The following is a 20,153-nucleotide window of genomic DNA, read 5'->3' on the forward strand; positions in this document are numbered from 1 at the left end:
ATAGAGTATTTTTGACCTCTTACACTGTCATTACTCTTCAAATAAAAGCATATGAAAGTAAACTTTAATATCATGTGGGGTTACATAAAGGTCAGCATAGAATTTATAGAAAAGCTAATTCTTCATCTAAACATATGTATGTTTAACCTCAAAATCAACACAAATTCATCATTCATCTGCCCCTCTCTCTAAAAGAGAAAAAAAAATTGAACTAATTCTTGACTTATCTATTTTTCAGAGATTCCACTATTGTCCCAGCACACAAGGCTCAAACCGTTAGAGTCACGTTAGACATCTTTTTCTGCCTCCCTACAAGATAATCTGTAATCAAGTCTCTTTTAGCCTTCTTTTACAATGCCTTCCACATCTCTACTTTCACTTCTAACCCCTTGCTACCATACTAATTCCACTCTCCAGTATGTTGCACCATTACTATTAAATAATTTCCTTGCTTCCACTCTCTTACCTCCTCAATGCATCCTGCCCACAGCTATCGGAATTAATAAACTTACGCTAGAGTTTTCTCTCTCAGATTAGCTTCCATTTAGACCATATGCAACTGGACTTCAATGCCTCAGGAAAAGAGAATGAAGCTGAGAACTGCGCAATTCTGCCTCACTTAGATCCAATTCACACCCAAGTCAAGACATCATCCTGTGATGTCATTGTTCCTCTTCAAAATGAAGGACAAACATATCTTGTATGCACATAATTATTTGCATGTTGTCTTCCCCATGTGAGGGCAGAAACCATGATTTTTGTCATATTTTTGTATCTCTAGGGCTTTGTGCAGTGCCTGACACATAGTAAATGCTTAATCAATGTGTAATGACTGACTGATACGAATTTCCCGACTATAACTGTACTGTAATCTAGCCCACTTCTTCGTATTGTATCTGCAAGGTTTTTGAAAGACTTGGTTTCATGTACTTTGCTAAAATTTGTATATACTGTGTCTATGGTATTCCTGGTACATAAAAGTCTGTTTGCTCTGTCACAAAACCAAATGAGGTTTGTTTGGCATGACTTGTTCTTCAGAAAGCCATGATGACTCTTTTGCTTTTTTAAATGTACACAAATTACTCCTTGAATAAGACTTCTATAATTTTGCCAGGAATTTAAGCCAAGCTCACTGGTGTATAGTTTGTAGACTTTGTGAACTTTTCCCCTTTTCTAAAAATTAGCATATTGGCTCTTTCCCAGAGCTGCTATATTTCTTCCATTCTCCATGATATTTCAAAATAGACTCAGCAATCATAGTTCTTTCAGTACCCTCACATGTAGGTTGTTCAGGCCTGGTGACATCTGCTCTATTAGGATATAGAATTTTTGGCCATCAAATTCAATGAAGACACCTCTATTTGTGTAAATATTCTGAAAACTACATTCCCCACAACTATGGTGTATTTCAAGTACTTTCTGTCTTTCCTCTTCTCTTTCACAAATTCTTTCATGTAGTGGTTGAGGTTGAAGTTGACTCCCACCCCATCACTCAAAAAAGGTTTCTATTATTTCTATTTCAGCACCAAGTTGGTCAGAATTAGTCTGTAAAGGACAATTTCTTCTTTTTAATTCTAAGGAGTAAAACTAGAATTAAGGAAAGTCCAGAATTTATCAGTCACTTTGTTTTTGGTAGAAAACCGAACTCCAGATATTGATAATTCAAGTCCTCTATCACTACTATATGGTACTTTTCTTTGAGTTTCATGATTTGTTTCCTGAACTCTGCATCTATTTCTTCCTTCTGTTCAGATGGTCTGTATTACACTTCCCTCATAAAATTCTTCTGAATCCTCCCTCTATTGATCACAAATTGTCTTGCATTATAATTATTTTTACATATCATCTGATCTACCAGACTGTAAGTTTCTTGAGTGTAGGGAACATATTTTACCCATATTTATGTCTCCCACAATGGCTAAAACTGACACAGTGATCTCTCAGTAGTTATATGGCAGTGTATGTTGAAACAATAAAAAAAAAATTTGAAAAGATAATTCATAGTTGAGTCACTTGATGGTTTTAATGAACCATTTACATTTATATTACATTTATGTTGTGTAAGATATAATATAAAAACTCTTGTTCTTAATTTTTCACCTATTCCTCAGATGGATATGTTATAGTACTTTAAAATTACAAAACTATATAAAGCTAATACTTATAAATAAATGTTTGCTGATATTTATGATACTAATCCAACTTTGATTTGTACTTTCATGTATTCACTGATTATTGAAAAAAATACTAATATTTTGACAAAACTTGGAAGTTTTGTCAACTATTATCTTTGAAACACAAAATTTTATATGTAATAGAAAACAAAACTTTTAAAAAATTAGCATGATGCCTATATATGCTATTCTATTTAAAATGTTAGCCAAAATATACCATATGAACTGATCTCATAGAAAACTATTTTGTTTTGTATGCATTAATACATACAGAAAGAGGCCAATATTTTTCATTAAGAAGTAGGTACAATTTTACTTTATATGAGTTTTCTGTTCCCCTCTGCTTTTCTACAGCTTCTGCAATATTTTAGTGGTCCTGTAGTTTGAATTTGTAAAAATTGCTTGAGTACTGCTTAACACCAGCAGGATAACAGATGGTTTTAATATGATCCAAGCACTGGCAAGCAAGTAGTAGGAATGTTATAGTAGAACTGACCTGTAAATCATATCATTTGATAAATTTATTTCTCTATGAAAAATTTTGGTCTGGTGTTTAAGATTCCCTTATGCATGAAGAGAATTTATATCTCTTATCCATTCTTTACTACTGCCTGTGGGTTTGAAGACATGTGTTAAATACTCTAACATAGAAAAAAAAGATATCAATTTAGTAATTTCAAGATATTCCTCTTTTATTATAATTAAAAGAAATAATACTTCCACTTAGGTCCATAAAGTATGTAAACTGTAACATTCACAATGTATAGATGAGGAAAATGACTAGTTTATTGTTGTAAATTTCCTCATAGGTTTGGAATGAGAATTGGTCACTAAATGATTGACATATCAATGTGATGTTTATCTATTAGTTCAATAAGCATTTATTAAACAGCTAAGATTCAAAATTCACTGTTTTTTAGACCCAGTAAGGGATATAAAGTTTTTGGGTTTTTTAAAAGGCATGCTCCCTGCCTTCAGGTCCAAAAGTGGCTATAAGTCACATGTACAAATTGTGAAGGATAGAGCATTTCCATTTGGCTAACCCAGATAAAATTCCCAGGAGCAGGAGGTAGGTCTTGAAGAAGGGGTAAAATTTCAGAAAGCATAGAAATAGACTGTGAGATGTATCTAGTGGATAATTAGTAATCCACTTTGGCACTGGGCAGGACAAAAGCACTTGAAGGTAAATTGCATGAGATAAGACTGGAGAAGAATGTTGCTGCTAGAATTTGTGGGGTTTTAAAGGCCTAGCTAAGGATTCTGACCTTTATTTGTTGGATAAAGGGAAGCCATTGGAGGCTTTTGAGCACTACAGTGATATGGTAATTACATTGATTTCATACAGATTTGTGTAATATATTGGAGGAGAAGAGAGAATGCAGAAATAAGAAACTAGTTAGAAGGCTGCTGTAAGATTTTAGGAATCAATCACCCAGCATTATCACATAAATACCATGTACCAAGAAGGAACAGTGCTGAATGCTGGGGACACAAAGAGTTATGAGCCTGACCTAGTAAGGGATTCATGTTTAATTAATTTAATAGAATTGACAATTCTATTAAATTCAATTTAATAGAATACAAAGCCTCTAAAGTCACTTCAGCAGAAAGTCTATGATTCTACGAGGACACTTTGATAGAGATGTTCTAGAAAGAAGAAATTGGTAATTGTTTGGATGAGTTCAAGACTATAGGCACCACTAGCTAGTGGGACCAGTGACAAAGACAGATAAATGAAGACAAGGAGCAGATATTGTGGAGAAAAGGTAGGGATGTGACAACTCCCCTCCTTCCACTCTGTCCTTACTGCTCAGGAATTTAAAGAAGGAAGCAGAGGGATATTCCATCTCTCTCATTTTACAGGTGAGAGAGCTGAGACAGGTTAAATGTATTTTCCCAAATAAGTAGTAGGTATCAGAGCAATATGTGAACCCATTTCTTTGGCTTCCTAATTTAGTGCTTTTTTAGTACTACAATGCACAAATATGCTTCTCTTTTATTTAAATTCTCCATAGAGAAGAATGGCTATAAGTTTTGCCTCCACCCTGCTCCTCCATTACTCTACCAATGGTCCGGGGTATATGAGATATTCAGGAGGACTAGCCAGTACAATATAAACTTTCCAGAAACTCCACTTAACAACTTGCTCCTGGTAAACTTGCTTCTAGGCCTCAACTAGGACAGCCTCCTGCACTCCCCCATTTGGAAATATGAGCATCCTGTGTTCACTGAGAGCAGAGTTGATTGACAGAGGTTTGACAGAATGCCTCCTAGGGCAGGAGGAGGGTGGCTGTGGGTGGGGTGGGGGGACACATGGGTTCCAACTGGGCAAAGAGGGAACCTTATCATGAGCACTGATATGGGACTAGAGGGCTTGCCAACCTCTTTTCAAGGCTGCTCATCCACCTTTGGTGTCTACCTGGCAGCCAACTCTCACCTGTGGCTCCAAGAAGCTATAGCATGCACAGCAGCCACACCCCAGTAAACCATCTCAGCAGATGGGCTAAATCAGGTTGAGCGTAACCCACAGGCCTCAAACCCATCAGTGAGTTGGGGAGGGAGAGGTGTCTAGCCCAACCATGTAAAAACTTCCCTTGGTGGAACAGGCAAATGAGAACAATTTGTTCTAGTGCCCATGAAGGCAGTTCAAGCTGGCACTGTGGAGTGCTTAGAGTTTGGTCAGATATGAAAGACACCAAGGTCATCCACTGTATCCCAGGCCATAGACAGTCATCTTGACTTTTATCTTGCCCCTGGACTTTGATGGCTCTGGAAGAGAGAGTGAGGCTGATGACTGTGCAACTCTGCCTCACTTAAATCCAATTCACCCACAAGTCAAGACATCATCCATGACATCCTCTTCGAAAATGGATCCAAGCTCCAGAAATGAGAGTCCAATATGTTCATAAACATTACCATGCCATGTATTACGATTGTGCCACTGAATAAGGGAGTAAGATTTGTCAGACACTGTGCTAAAGTGCTAAAGATATAGCATATATGTAAGGAAAAATCTGAAACAATCCCTGCCCTCAAGATGACAACATATATATATATATGTTGTTTCCCCCATTAAAATGTGAATTCCTTGATATAGGCATGAAAAAGAGACAGAGATAGAGACATGAGATACATAAAAAGTAGATACACTGAAAGTGAGGATATAAGGAAAGGTCTCTAGCAAAAGGTGATGTTTGAGCTGAGTCATCTAGAAAGCCAGAGATGATATAAGCTAGAAATGAGAAATGAGTGCTTTCTAAGCATGAAGGTGTGATACATGGTGTATTCATAAAGCAGTAAAAAAAATATGACATTTACTGTTTCATATACTTGGTAGAGCTGACAATACACTAATAAGACTTAATACTTATAAATACATGCAATCCAACTTCATTAACAATTTAGTAACACAAAAATTGAACCCTCTAGGAAAAAAATGAAAAAATTCTGGTAAACATGTCCCATATCAGTGCTCGTGACAAGATTCCCTCTTTGCCCAGTTGGAACCCATGTGTCCCCCCACCCCACCCCCAGCCACCCTCCTCCTGCCCTAGGAGGCATTCTGTCAAACCTCTGTCAATCAACTCTGCTCTCAGTGAACACAGGGTGCTCATATTTCCAAATGGAAGGAGTGCAGGAGGCCATCCTAGTTGAGGGCTAGAAGCTAGTATACCAGGAGCAAGTCATTAAGTAGAGTTTCTGGTAAGTTTTTATTGTCCTGGCTAAGGGTGTTTACAAATTCCATCTAAGTTCTGAATAGTGACCTAAGCTTATGATGAAAGGAAACTATCAATAAAATCTAATATCATTAGGTAGTATATATCAATTGCTTTTCGATTTGGGAGACAAACACATCATTAATAGTTGTTTATACCAAATCTAAAACAAAACCACTTGTTATTACTAGTTATTCACCAAAGCTCCCAGAAGTCAAGGATCTCCAAAGCTTAGAAAAATGCCTAGAACTTTTAATAATGTTTTACTATCCATTTATTTTATTTGATACAGTGGAGAGTTTGATCAGGAGATGCATGGGAAATTAGAAAAGGTTGACTTAAAATCCATAAAATTAGGCTTTGTAAAAGATATGACAATTCGAGGATTTTATCTTTCTAAGAATTTAATTAAATAGCCAAATGTTCTTCTAGTTTTCTTAGCTAAAAACTAAGTAGAAGAAAGCTATCTTTTTCAGCAATTTTTCTATATTAAAGAGTTTTTTTGGCTAATTAGATTTCAACTGTTTAAGCTAATTTATTGAACAAATGTAATGGTTATCAATTTCATATATATTTATGTATATATATATCATATATTATTCTACACATTTCTATTTTCATATCTCTTAATTTTTTCAAGCAAAAACTCCTATCATTTATTATTTTAAGGAAATGGTATTAAACAAAATCGAGCAATGAATAAACCTCAAGGCATGTAAGAGTAATAAGTAACTCCTTACAAAACCAGCAGATGGCGCATGTTAGCTAAGAATAAGAAAAAAATAACATTTGTTAAAGAAAACAATCAACAGGCAACATTTAACTGACATCTTGCTGCCTCTTCTTAATTAATCGATGGTCTTCATACACACCCAATCTTTGCCCCTTAACACAAAGTTTCTATTAATTACAAGACAGACTTGAGGCAGAAGGGCCAATAAAGAGGCTGTTGTAATGGTCCAGGCAAGAGAAGGTAATAGACTGATCTAGAGTCATAGCATGTGAGGAAAAAGAGTGACAGATGTTATGTTGATAGAAGCAGCAAAATTTTTCAAATGATTAGGTATTTAAAGCAAGCGATGTTGCAAATGTGAGGATGACACTAATGTTATTAACCTCTTTTTTCTGCCCTGTTAGTATTATCAGAATTGGAAAATTTTAATAATTTTAATAAGTCAGGTTTTTATTAAAAGTAAATCAATGTTATGCAAAGGTGTATTATATTTCTAGGTTGCATAACCAGTAGGAGGAAAGGATATAATTTTTGTTCTTTCAGAAAAAAAAATATGACACTATTGACTTTATCATTTAGGCTAATATCTCCTCCCCCCCAAAATCCTTCAAGGTACAGAGAAAGTATAATGAGATGCAGATTAGGTCTATATTAACAGAGTGAGGTAGAAGAGTGAGTCAATTCTGTTTCAAAATTTGTAATTATCCTTGTACAAGGTACTTAACCTGTGTTGAGGATACAAAAGTCCTTGCCATCAAGGGGTGGTGTGTGTGTGTGTGTGTGTGTGTGTGTGTGTGTGTGTGTGTGTAAACATAGACACAATGGGGGTTTCTAAGAAAACAGATGAAGAGGGAGTATACTGCAGGTTTGGTCAACAACTTATGTGAAGGCATAGAGACAGGAGATGGAATGCCATGTTAGGGGAATTCGATACATGAAAGATGTCCTAAGTGAGGTCAAATTATGGGGATAATATTGGCATTAATTATTTATATAGTTTCTTCCTTTGGTTAAAGACATTATCTTCAGAGGGACACTGTTAAAATATACATCACCTAAAAGCCATCTGTCATTAATAATGAATATCAAAAATTAGTAAGGATTCATTTATCAAATTAGCTACCTATCACCTAGAGGAGTCCAGGGTCCTGAGGGAATGAGACAGGAGGCATATAGGATTTTACTAAGAATATAGAGGACAAAGTTCACAGAATTTGGCATTGCCCTTGTAGAACAGGGCTGGATAGAGCTCAGCTGTGCAGATCCTGGTCAGCTAGGGGATGGTATGAAAGTACATTGGAAGAGAAGGGATATCAAAGATAAATTTCAACTCCTTGACAATCCAATTATAGGATCTTTATTGCTGTTTTAGTTGATTAGTTGTGTTTGACTCTTTGTTACCTCATTTTGGGTTTCTTGGCAAACATACTGGAATGCAGACATTTTCTTCTTTAATAGATTAAGGCGAACAGAGAATAAATGATTTGCCCAGATTCACACAGCCAGTAAGGAGGAATTTGAATGCAGGTCCTGCTAACTCCAGGACCAGTAGTCTATCCATGGCACCACCTACATGCTGCCCTACAAGATATTCTCTGAAGACATAATAAGCTAAGAAAGATCTGGGAAGAATTTTTAAAATTTGTTCAAAATACTAACAGTTCAAAATACTAACTTAAATACAATAAACATTTATTAAGGACTTACTTTGAACAAAGTACTAAACTAGATATTAGAAAAGATAAAACACTGATAAATTGCATCTATACCTTTATATCCAAATTATTGATAAAAATGTTATCTAACTCTATTATCATCATAATCAAAAGGTACATTAATTGTACTTTTAGTAATATCTTTTTGCCAGGAATTGAAATCAAACTCACTAGACTATACTTGGCAAACCCAATTCTTTTTTCAATTTTGAAATTCAGGAGATTTAAACTGTTCTAATTCTTCACATTTTCTATGAGATAGATAGGTGGAGCAGTGGATAGAGCTCTGGGCCTGAAGTGAGAAAGCCCTGAGTTCAAATTCCAAAATCATGTTTAATTAGCTAAATGATCGTGGGCAACTTCTGCCTCCTTCAATTTCTTCAACTGTAAAATGGGATCGTAAGAGTCCTTGTGTTTCCCTGGTGCGGTTTTAAGGATCAAAGTTAGCACAGTTCCTGGCACAAAAGTTGGTCTTTATTTCTCTTCCAGGATCACTGAAATTGGTTCCCTATCACATGTACCAGTTCTTACAATACCCTGGCATGTAATTCTTTGGTCCCTGTGGCTTGACCTCATCAAGGAAAGGTAGGTTGTCCTCTATAATCTTCCTATCTATCATGGGCATCAACTACGTACTTGCCAATTTTGTTGTGTTCTTTCCAGTCCAAAGGTCATTTTTTTTTCAAAGAAGACAGAAGCAAAATTAAAGTTGAATAGTTCTGCTTTCTCTATGTAGCTTAGTTATCATCATCCCATCTATCGTATGCAGGAGTTCTCTCTCTTCTTCCCCCAGCCTACCCCAAATGGAGAAGAGGCATTTGAGTTGAACTTTTTAAAATGGTTTGGAATTCAACAAGGCAAAGGGATCAAGGAGGGCATTCTATGCATTTATATTAGTATGACCAAAGGCTTACAGTATGCCTTTGGGGCTCAGGAATGACAGAGAAAAGACTATTTTGTCTGTAGCGTAGGAAGAATGAAAGGGATAATATCAGATGGTGCAGTCAGTGTCTGACTTTGGGACCATACTCAACTGCCTATTGCTTATGGTTGTAATGGGAATAAAAACAACTGTTACCATATTAATCCAAATTGAGATAAACTCACCTTTTGAAGAATTTCCAATAGTTATAACTTCCCTATTTCAGGTCAAGGAACAAATATGAATATGCCTTAACTTTCAAAGTGTCTAATAGTTATAGTACTTTAGCCTCAGTTGAGAGCAAACTAAGGTAAGAACTATAGGCAGTAGTTATAATCACCTGAATCAAATGATTTTGCCTTCATCTTAAGAAGAAAATAAAAATAACTTTCTGATTGATTCTATCATAAACCACAGAATTATACACTTTTAGAGTTATACACCATATAAATCTAATCACTTTTGAGTTAGTTTCTGAGGTATTTGGCAGAAAAGTTTTGTGGTATTTTGTTTTTATTTCTTTAATTTGTCTACACTTGAATTCATAATGCATTAATATAATTTAGGAGAGATAGAATCACATCTGCAAACAGCTGCAACTTGCATTTTATTTTCCACTGGTATTTTGCCTATAATCAAATATTTAACAAGTAATAATCACCTCCATACTATATCAACACTAACATAATTGCAGCAAAGAATTAATCAAACTGATAAAAACATAAGCACTACACAAAAGCATGAAAATGTAAGCAGTTAGATATTTTTTTTCTTGTCAAAAGTTTCATTTTTTAAAAAGCCATTGTCAAACACATCTAAAAATACATGAAGACAGAGATATAATGACCTTTATGCTTGCCAAATCAAATATCTTCTACTAGAGTCTGTAGTTTTTCATTTTTCTCACTAGTTCAGCATCTTGATTTCACCTGTGTAGCTATTGAAGAGATACTGCTTTCCGGTTGCTGAAGAAAAAAAAAATCAATTATTGTGAACGTCCCATTGTTAATGTCCATCCAAGAGTTTGCATTTATATAGCACTTAAGGATTTACAAAGCATTATTCAATTTGATCCTTTCATTTCTGTGAAATATATGCTAGTATTATCTCCTTTTTACAGATAAGGAAACAGAAGGGAAGAGAGAATGGATATTTCCCAGGGTCACACAGATACTAAATTAATGAAGCGTGATTTGAACATTTCTTCCTGACCCTCCATTCAGCACTCACTTTGTCCACCATTCTATTCCACCTCTCAATCGCATCACTAACAAGTTCAATTTTGAATGTTTTAAATGGAAAATATAATCAAAGGAGTATTATAGATATGTTAACATTTTACAGTATTTTACAGATTTTATAATTTAAGAAATTTTATAATTTTAATTTTATAATTTTAATTTTATAGTTTTAAGTTTAATTTTACATATGTGAGTATGTATGTGTATATATGTATGTGTTTGTGTCTGTGTGTCTGTCTGTGTTTTATAGTGGAAGGTCTCTAGAATCTTGGATTGTTCACTCTGTTGAAGATTTTTGGAAAAATATGGACAAGAATTGCAGAGTGAGGTACCATAGAAACATTCTTTTTTTTTTTAAACCAGGAGATGGCATGTCTATACTCATAAAAAAGGATTCCTCAGTATAATCATTTTACTTTTCTTAGTATTTGTTAGATCAAGTTTAATAACAAAGTGTCAGATTTTAACTTTTTGTTGATTTACTGAACTTAAATATTGATTCTAGCTGCAAACATTTATTTCAAATTAAATCAAAATTGAAATAATTATTTCAAGTTCTGTGACAGAATTTCAATGAAATTCAACAAATTCAACAAGGATATTATCACTGTAACATTTCTGATGATTTTCCAGATTGGGTACCTTTATCTGCATCCATACAAAAGCTTTCATACCGGCTAGAAGCTAGCAAGGCTTTCAATTGTAAAAATCATAATTAAAAAATAAATACATTATTTTGGCTCTTCTATATGGGGCACATTATCTTTATGTCCTATAAGGTTTTCTTACAGCAATTGTAAGAAAGTCAACAGCATAAAAACTGTGACCATAAACTTTAGTACTTACTTATTTGATTTTTCTTGTGCATTAATTAGAGCAGCTACCTACAATTTCTCATGTCTTATTACCCACAGATTTCCTTATTTAGTATGCAACACTATAACAATGTGGCCTTTTATCAATCCTCATCGTTCCTGACCTATCTGCAGCATTTGACAGGATGGATCACCCTTTTGAATATTCTCTCCTCTTTAAGTTTCCTTGACGTGGCTCTCTCCTGTAATCCTTCTCTCTGTCCAAATGTGTCCCTTACTAGGCATGCCATGCCAACTTACCATGAGTGTCCTAATAGAGTTTGTTCTGGATCCTCCATTTATATAATAGTTCATGGTAATCTCATCAGCTTTCATGGTTTTAATTATCATTTCTATGTAAATGACTTCAGATCTGTATATTCAGCCTTAATATTTCTTCTGAGCTAAAGTCATACATATACTCATATATGTATATGTACATATATGTGTTGTATGTACCTATTTTTACATTTTATTCCCCCCATTTGAATGAAAGTTACTTAAGGACAGCAAGTGTTTTTGCCTTTCCTTGTATTCTTATACTTCACACAGTACTAAACATATAGTAAAGATTTTAAAATACTGGTTGACAAAATAATAATAATAATATCAGCTAGGGAATAGCTCTTATTTTTATAAATTTGAGAAATGAGGCCTTTATCAGAGAAACTTGCTGTGGTTTTTTTCCAGTTTCCCATTTTTCTTCTAATGTTGGCTGCGTTAGTTTTGTTTGTACATTAATTTCATTTAATCAAAATTATCTCTTTTACTTCTCATAATCCTCTCTATCTCATTTGGTCATACACTCTCCCCTCATCCATACGTCTGACAGGTATATTTTTCCATGCTACCCTAATATACATGTGATATCACCTTTTATGTCTAAATCCTGTGTCCATTTTGACCTTACCTTGATATACAGTGTGAGATATTGGTTTATACCTAGTTTTTGAGAAACTACTTTCCTAGCAATTTTTGCCAAATGGTGAGTTCTTATCCCCAAAGCTTGGGTCTTTGGCCTTATCAAACAGTAGTTTATTATGATCATTGTTGTTGTTTGTTGTTGTTGTTGTTCAGCCATGTCTGACTCCTCATTATCCCATGGACCATACTGTCAATGGTTTGGTTTTTTTGTTTATTTTTTGGCAAAGATACTGGAGTGGTTTACTATTTTCTTCTCAAGTGAATTAAGAAAATTAGTTTATAGTTTTCTTTCTCTGTTTTTGCTCTCCCTGGTTTAGATAGCAAAACCATCTTTGCATCATAAAAGGAATTTTATAGGACTCCTTCTTTCCTGTTTCTTTAAATACTTTTATAGTATTGGAGTGAATTGTTCCTTAAATGTTTGGTAGAATTCACTTGTAAATCCAAGCTTCAAGTTTTTTGTGCACTGCTGTTTTCAGAGCTAATTCTTGGGGTTGGAAGTTTTCAGTCCTTCCAAGGGGGTGTGATCTGGGAAGATGTATGGTCACTTCTCTCTTGTCTGCGCTCTGGTACTTACCCAGGAAGGGCCCATGATCCTTTGGGATTGCAATTTATACTATCCTTCAGGACTTCTACTGCTTCTTGATTGAAAGTGCTCCTCTTAGTCCTTAAATTATTACCTAGAAGTGGGTATGGGCAATGGAGTTTCCAAAAAGCAACTGGTCTACTAGTGCTAGGACATGAGTACCCTGTAATAATTTTCTGACCATTTGCCAAGCCCCCTTACCATCTCTGGCTTGAAAGCTCCCCAAACTGCTGATGTTCCTGTCACCACCACCTAGTCCCATCACTAGTGTTTCATCCATGTGGGCTCCAGGCCAGCCTCCTTCCCTGTTTCACAGATCTCTCTTTCTAACCTCCTATATTGTCTTGAACTAGAAGAATATCTCATTCCAGCCTTTTGTTTGCTGTGCTAATCAGAATTCAATTTAAGGCATTGTTTTAAAATTGTTTGGAGGGGCATGTTGGGAGAGCTCAGCTGTGTGCTTTCTCTGCTCCACCATCTTGGCTCTACCCCTGGAAGTCCACCAAGTGAATTGTTAGTAGGCAATTTGAACACATTAGACAGTCTGGATAATTAACAGCTTGGTTCATTTTTTTACATTATTAGGAACAAACATGTTACCTGACAGAAACAATACAATTGTCCAAATTAACACAAATGCCTGGAATCCATTGCTTCTTCATCTCTGCCTTAGAAATTTCATCCTTCTTTTAGGACTCAGCTCAGTTGCTACCTCTGTGAAAACTTCCCAGTTCTATTCCTTTCCTTTAGGTCTTGATTCTCTATACCTATTATTTGGTATTACTTATCTATCTATCTATCTATCTATCTATCTATCTATCTATCTATCTATATGTTATATGCATATATGTATGCATATATAAGGAGATAGATATATTACATAAGTATGCAGCTCATTATAATATTAAATCCTTGAGGTAAGGAAATGTTCACTTTTCTAATTGTATCCCAAACAGCTAGAACAATATCCTGTGCTTGTTTAATTGATTTTAATTTTTTATATTCATAATTCAGTTTATGGAAGATTAAAATAATGTAATTGAAGCTTTCTCAAAAGTGACTACTAATATTTAATATCAAGATCAAGAAGTTAAACACATTTGAATTTCCAGAATTCTGTGATACTTCTTGCCACAGAGGGAAAAAAAATTGTTACCACATATATTGTATTTCATTTTTTAAAAACCTACAGATTTCTTTTTAGTAGCTATTCTGTTCATTTAACTACCAATTCTAATTTTGGTGGCATAGTGCTGACATCATGTGGTATATTTGGGTAGTAACTAGCATAGACTATATATTCCAGGGCATTGGTTATTTACTTCTCAGTTACTCTTCAGTAAATTTCTGGTGAAACATTAAAATTGTAATTATTTGTCAGAAGCATGGTTATAAATATGCTTGTTTCATTTGAGAACACATTAGAAATATAAATTAACACTGCATTCTATTGAACATTATGTATATCTGTTTTAGGGTACATGTAGCATACATATGTAATTTATTATGAATATTCTGCAAATAACTATGCATCAAAAAAACAACAACCCAGTAAGTATACGGAGCCAAAAGATTTAGCTGAAAATCAATCCTTTACTAATTCCAACGATCTAATTGACCTAACATGTACACACGTGCATAAACAGACACTCTCCAAAATAAACTTCGATCAGGCTCAAAGCCAAACAACAAAACCAGTATGCATTGAATTATATCCTAAAGTTTTGAAACTAGGACTCTAGGGCATCAAAAGAGGAGCTATTTACCAAAATTAGCCTATTTCCCATGCTAAGAAACATAAGCATTGAATGATCTGTCAAACATTTAATTCACTTATAATTAGAGAGAGTTGCTGACCTACATACAGAATCACAGTCATAGAATCTCAAAACTTGAAGATAGCTCAGGGGCCACTTACGACCACCCATGCTGCAAAAGAAGAATCCCTTCTATAAGATACACAACCAGAGGTCATCCAAACTTTGACTGAAAACCTCCAATAAGGGATGGGTCCACTATCTCCTGATGTAGCTCATTCTACCTTTGAATAGACATTTTTTTACGAAGTTTCTTCATATATCAAAGCTAAATTTGCCTAAGCACCTTTCACTCTTTGCTTCTACTTCTCTGGAGGGCAAAACAGCACAAGATTAATCCCTCTTCTACATTAAGTAGTCTGAAAAGAGCTATCCTACCTGCCTGAAAGTTTTCTCTTCCTTTGTAACCAATTCTCAGTTCAGTTTTGTCAACTGATCCTTATATGGCTTAAACCCTTTCATTACTCTGGGTGCCCTCTGAGATCCTCTTGTATATGTCAATGTATTTCCTAAAAAGTAGTTCTCAGAATGTGAAATGACTAAGACAGAGTAGAGCAGGATTACCTCTTCCTTATTCATGAAAGCTAATTCTCTCTTAATGCAGTCTAGTGCTCTGTTAGCTAAGATACAGTGGTTACTTCCTCCCAAAATACAGAATCAGATCAAGAATAGAATTTCCTATTTTTACTTCCTCTACCATCTGAAGTAGGGCATTATCATTGAATAGGAAAAAAGTTATTAGCTTCTCTGCTTTTAGCAGAAACTTAGAGCTCCAGCAATTTTTCCCACAGTTGTAATCTCTCATCAGTATAGTATGATTCCTCTGCTCAGGGCCTGTGATGTTTCCAGAAATCATCTTTTTTTTCTGTCTATCTTTTCTTTGTGGATGCCTACATGGGGAAAGCCAGTATCTATAAGAATTCTCCTTCTCTCTGCTATCCACACTTGGACTTTTCCTTCTGCCTCTCTCCTCTTCCCTCTGTGTTGGTTGTCATTTTAGTTTGTTTCCTATATCACCTTCTTAGCCCCCAGCCCAGAGTCAAGTTTTGCTGTAAGTGGTGATGTATGAGAAGAGGTAATGTAGCAGGAAGGAAAGACAAACCCATATAGATATTCCTCAATCATGCTTTGCTCCCCTGTAAAGTTATCACATCAGTCCAAATTCTTATCTGATTAACAGGGCCATTGAGTCCTGTCTCCATCTCTCTCTACCCTCTTTCCTTTTCTCTTGCTCTCCAACCAAGAATTCTGGCCCTTTCTCACATTTCTTAAGGCAAAAAGCCCTGAATCTGAGTCTGGTTTCCCTTTTCAGGTCCTTCACTGGCTCTAAACCCTTAGTGAAATAATTCAATGAACTATCCTCTACTATTGAACCTTTTGTCTTATCACTGGTCATTGTTTGAAATTGACTCTAGGGGATAAAAATGATTCCTTTATCAAAATCATGCTAGTTTTTTATGATAGTTAACATAAACATGGAATACATTCATATTTAATAAGGTTATTCTTTCATTATATTTGAAAGAGTCAACTTCCTGGTATAGTAGATAGACATATGTATCTGGAGCCAGAAAGATGTAAGTTAAAATCTTTTCTCAATTACTTACTAGCTGTGTGACCCTGGGCAAGTCACTTTACTCTGCCTCCCTCAATCTCTTCATTTGCAAAGTGCAGATAATCATGGCATCAATCTCCCAGTGTTATTGTAAGAATAAAATTAGATATTTGCAAATTATTTTGTAAAGTTTAAAGCAATAAATATATATCAAATATTTGTAATATATGTAAATTATTTGATAATATTTATAAAGTACTTAACACAGTGCCTGGCATTTAGTAGGCAATACAAAATTGGTGGTTGTTATCATTATTATTAATATATCATTGTGGTGCCTTTAAGTATAATTAAGTTTCATTAGTTTCCTCTCTTGACATTATTGATTTTTATTATTGACTTACAGAAGTTGTGTTTTCAACTCTTAATTTTATAAATTATCCTGGAACTCAATCCATTTTATTCTATTCTTTCATTTTCTCTTCATTGTCTGAATGTCTACATATGTTTCCTATCATCAATGAACTGTGATGGGTTACAATGCCAAATTGTCATAGAAGTTTAGTATTAAATACACATACACACTTAATTTGAGGTCTTTATTTTAAAGCTGAAACACTGAAGTCTTTAAATAGCATGTCAAAATAACTTGTTAATTTGATCAATTCAAGTAAATAAAGTCAATCAATCCATCAACAATCATTTTTTAAGCACTTACTATCTGCCAGGCACTGTGCTGAGCTCTAGAAATAGAAATACAAGCAAAAAGACAGTTCCCTACCCTCGAGGAGTTTACATTCTAATGGAGAAAGACTACACAGTAAAAGGAAGCTGAAATAGATCCAGATAATTACTTGATCATATGCAGACTTCAAATTCTACTTAGAATTATGTACACAATTGGAGATAAATCAACCTACAGAAGGCACTGAGCTTTAAAACATAATTACAGCCTGAAGGAGAGCTGTGAAAGGGTAAACAAAGAGAAAGAGACACCTATGATAGATGTCTGAAAGAAAAGGAAGTCCCTTTAGTTTCTTGTTTGTTTTTTGCCAGTACAAAAAAAACTTGCCATAAATATTTTTGTATTTAAGTGACCTTTGCCTCTTTCTTCTATCTTTCTATAAGACTCTTTAAAAGAGGGAAGGGAAGAAAGAATGGAAAGTCAAGAAAAAGGCTATATGAAGTCAAAAATGAAGGTTTTTAACATAGGTGCCTGAGAGGATGGTAGTTTCACCAACCTGGGCATTGATTCAGAGAAAAGACACTAGGGGAAAGGGAAGGGGTGAACAAGGGAATGATGGTCTTACATATTGAATTTGCAATAATACTAGTATATATACAGGAAGAAATATCCAGCAGGTAGTTGGAAATACATTATTATTGTTCAGGAGGTAGGTTAGGCCTGAAGATAAGAGATTTGGAAATCATCCATGTAGAGAGAATATTTGAAACTCTTTAAATATTTCCAGGGCAGCAAGGTGGTGCAGTGGATATAGTGTTGGGGCTGGAGTCAGGAAGACTTATCTTCCTGACATGAGCTTACAGACACTTACTAGTGACCCTGAGCAAGTCACTTAACCCTGTTTGCCTCAGTTTCTTCATCTGTGAAATGAGATGAAGAAGGAAATGGCAAACTACTTCAGTATCTACCAAAAAGACCCTAAATGGGGTTGTGAAGAACCAGCTAGGTGGTGCAGTGGATAGAGCACTGGGCCTGAAATCAGGAAAACCTAAGTTCAAATCCAGCCTCAATTGCTTACTAGCTATGTGACCCTGGGCAAATCACTTAACATCATTTCCCCTTCTGTAAAATGAACTGGAGAAGGAAATGGCAAACCACTTCAGTATCTTTGCCAAGAAAACTGAAAATGGGGTCATGAAGAGTCAGATACAATTGAAAAAAACACACAAACAAACAACAACCCAAAAAATGGAAACAACAGCAAGAAGAAGAAGTATTTCCAAGGGAGAGATGGTATAAAAGGCCCAAAAGAAGGCCCAAGACAAATCCTTTGGGGACATCTACATAAAGGTATAAGAAGAGAATTGTAGCAATGAAAGAGGCTGAAGAGAGGCCATCAGAGATGCAGGAGGAGAAGCAGAGGGAAGTAAAATCATAAAAGTCAAAGAATGAGAGAATATCCAGGAGGTGAGGCTTATCAATAGTGTCAAATGCTGCCAAAAGCTCTATGGGGGCTGAGAATTATTTGAAAAGGTGATCAGATTTAGCACTTTTGACCTTTGAAATAGCAGTTTCAGGAATGGTACAAAACTAGATGAAGAGGTACAATTCATTTCATATTTAGAAGAACAATTCATAAAATCAGTATCACTGACAACCTTATCTTAATGAACATTTAAGACCACCTCTTTATTCACAAGGTGTTTTTTTTAAACTATAAACAATAAGAATACGTGTGTAGGTTTTTTTTAACTCATCTGCTTGTTAGCAGGATCAATTGCACGTCCATCATAAACTGTTGCTGCCTATCAGAAAACAAAAAATAAAGTACAATTACTACTCTATCCCAAATGTGTCTTCCTATTCCTAGATGTTGATATACTCAATGCTTTTTCTATTACTTAAACGGAATCTTAAGTTTTCTGTTCATTAATCATGCTATTTTAGAATCACTAATATAACATGGAATCACAATAAGTAAGAAACCTGAGTAATCATTTGAGGCACTAAGATACTGTAGAGTGTGAATCAGAGGCTTGGCTTCTTGTCCTGGTTCTGCCCATTTGCTCTAGAAAATTTGACCAGTTACCTCACTTCTATAGGCCTCAATAGTAAAATTAAGAGGTTGGAATAATTTGTTTTAGTTCTAAAATTATATTACTCAAAGCTAACTCCTATTGTATGTATGTATTTATCTTATTGTTTATGTATACATATACATACTACAAATATGTATACATAATACATACAATAAATATATGTGTATATATCTATCTATCTATATCTATCTATGACAGTAGCTTCTATCATTAAACTTTGGTTCCCCAAAAGGTAAAGAGTGAGTGGTCATTTTATACTTAATGAATCTCTTAGCCATTTGTCTTTTTCATATCCCTCAGCCTTTACCATATTTTTCAGGAATTCCCAAACTGATATAATTTACCTCATGGTTTTTAACACTTCAAGGGAACAAAAGCAAAATAAGTATAAATTTTCTAAACTAAAATACTTAGTCCATTAGAATTGTAAAACTTCTCTATCCTTCATTTAGGTAGTTTAATTTCCTTTCCCTTGGTTTCCAGCTGTCAGTCATTTGTTAAGGGATTTTAATGATTGCCTTTTTCAATTTCTACTCCTCTTTTACCTCAGTTTTGTATCATGCTTACCATCTAAACTATTATTAACAGATGCATTCTACTTTCCTTCAGGCTTGAAGGTTCAGAAGTCTTGGTTTAATAGAACTGATTTAACTTTCCTCTTTATACTTACATTTTCGTTTCCAGGCAGTAATGTTGGCTTTGAATTTGACTTTTGTTGACTATTAAATGAATCCATGTTCCTAAACAATAGCAACAAAGAGATATTCAGAATCTATACCTGGGCATTTTTTCTGATATTTTATCCCCAAATTTAATCAAACCACATATTGTTGGGGGGAAATGACATATGAACATCTTTGTGTCACAAAGAGTTGGTCAGCACAGAGTCAGGCACTAACGGAACGCACACTCACTATATATAGGATCTGTGTTTTTATCTTCATATGGTGGTCATAGTATGACATGTCTTTCTACTAATATAAAATGACACAATGTATAGCAGTTAAGTGATTTGCCCAGATTACATATGATTTCATATCTAATAAAGTTGTCAGAGGTGAAAATTGAATCCAAGTTCATATTCATTCTCTCTCTCTCTCTCTCTCTCTCTCTCTCTCTCTCTCTCTCTCTC

This window comes from Vombatus ursinus, unplaced genomic scaffold (genome assembly GCF_900497805.2).
Source record: "Vombatus ursinus unplaced genomic scaffold, bare-nosed wombat genome assembly UNPS02014830.1, whole genome shotgun sequence".
NCBI lineage: Eukaryota > Metazoa > Chordata > Mammalia > Diprotodontia > Vombatidae > Vombatus > Vombatus ursinus.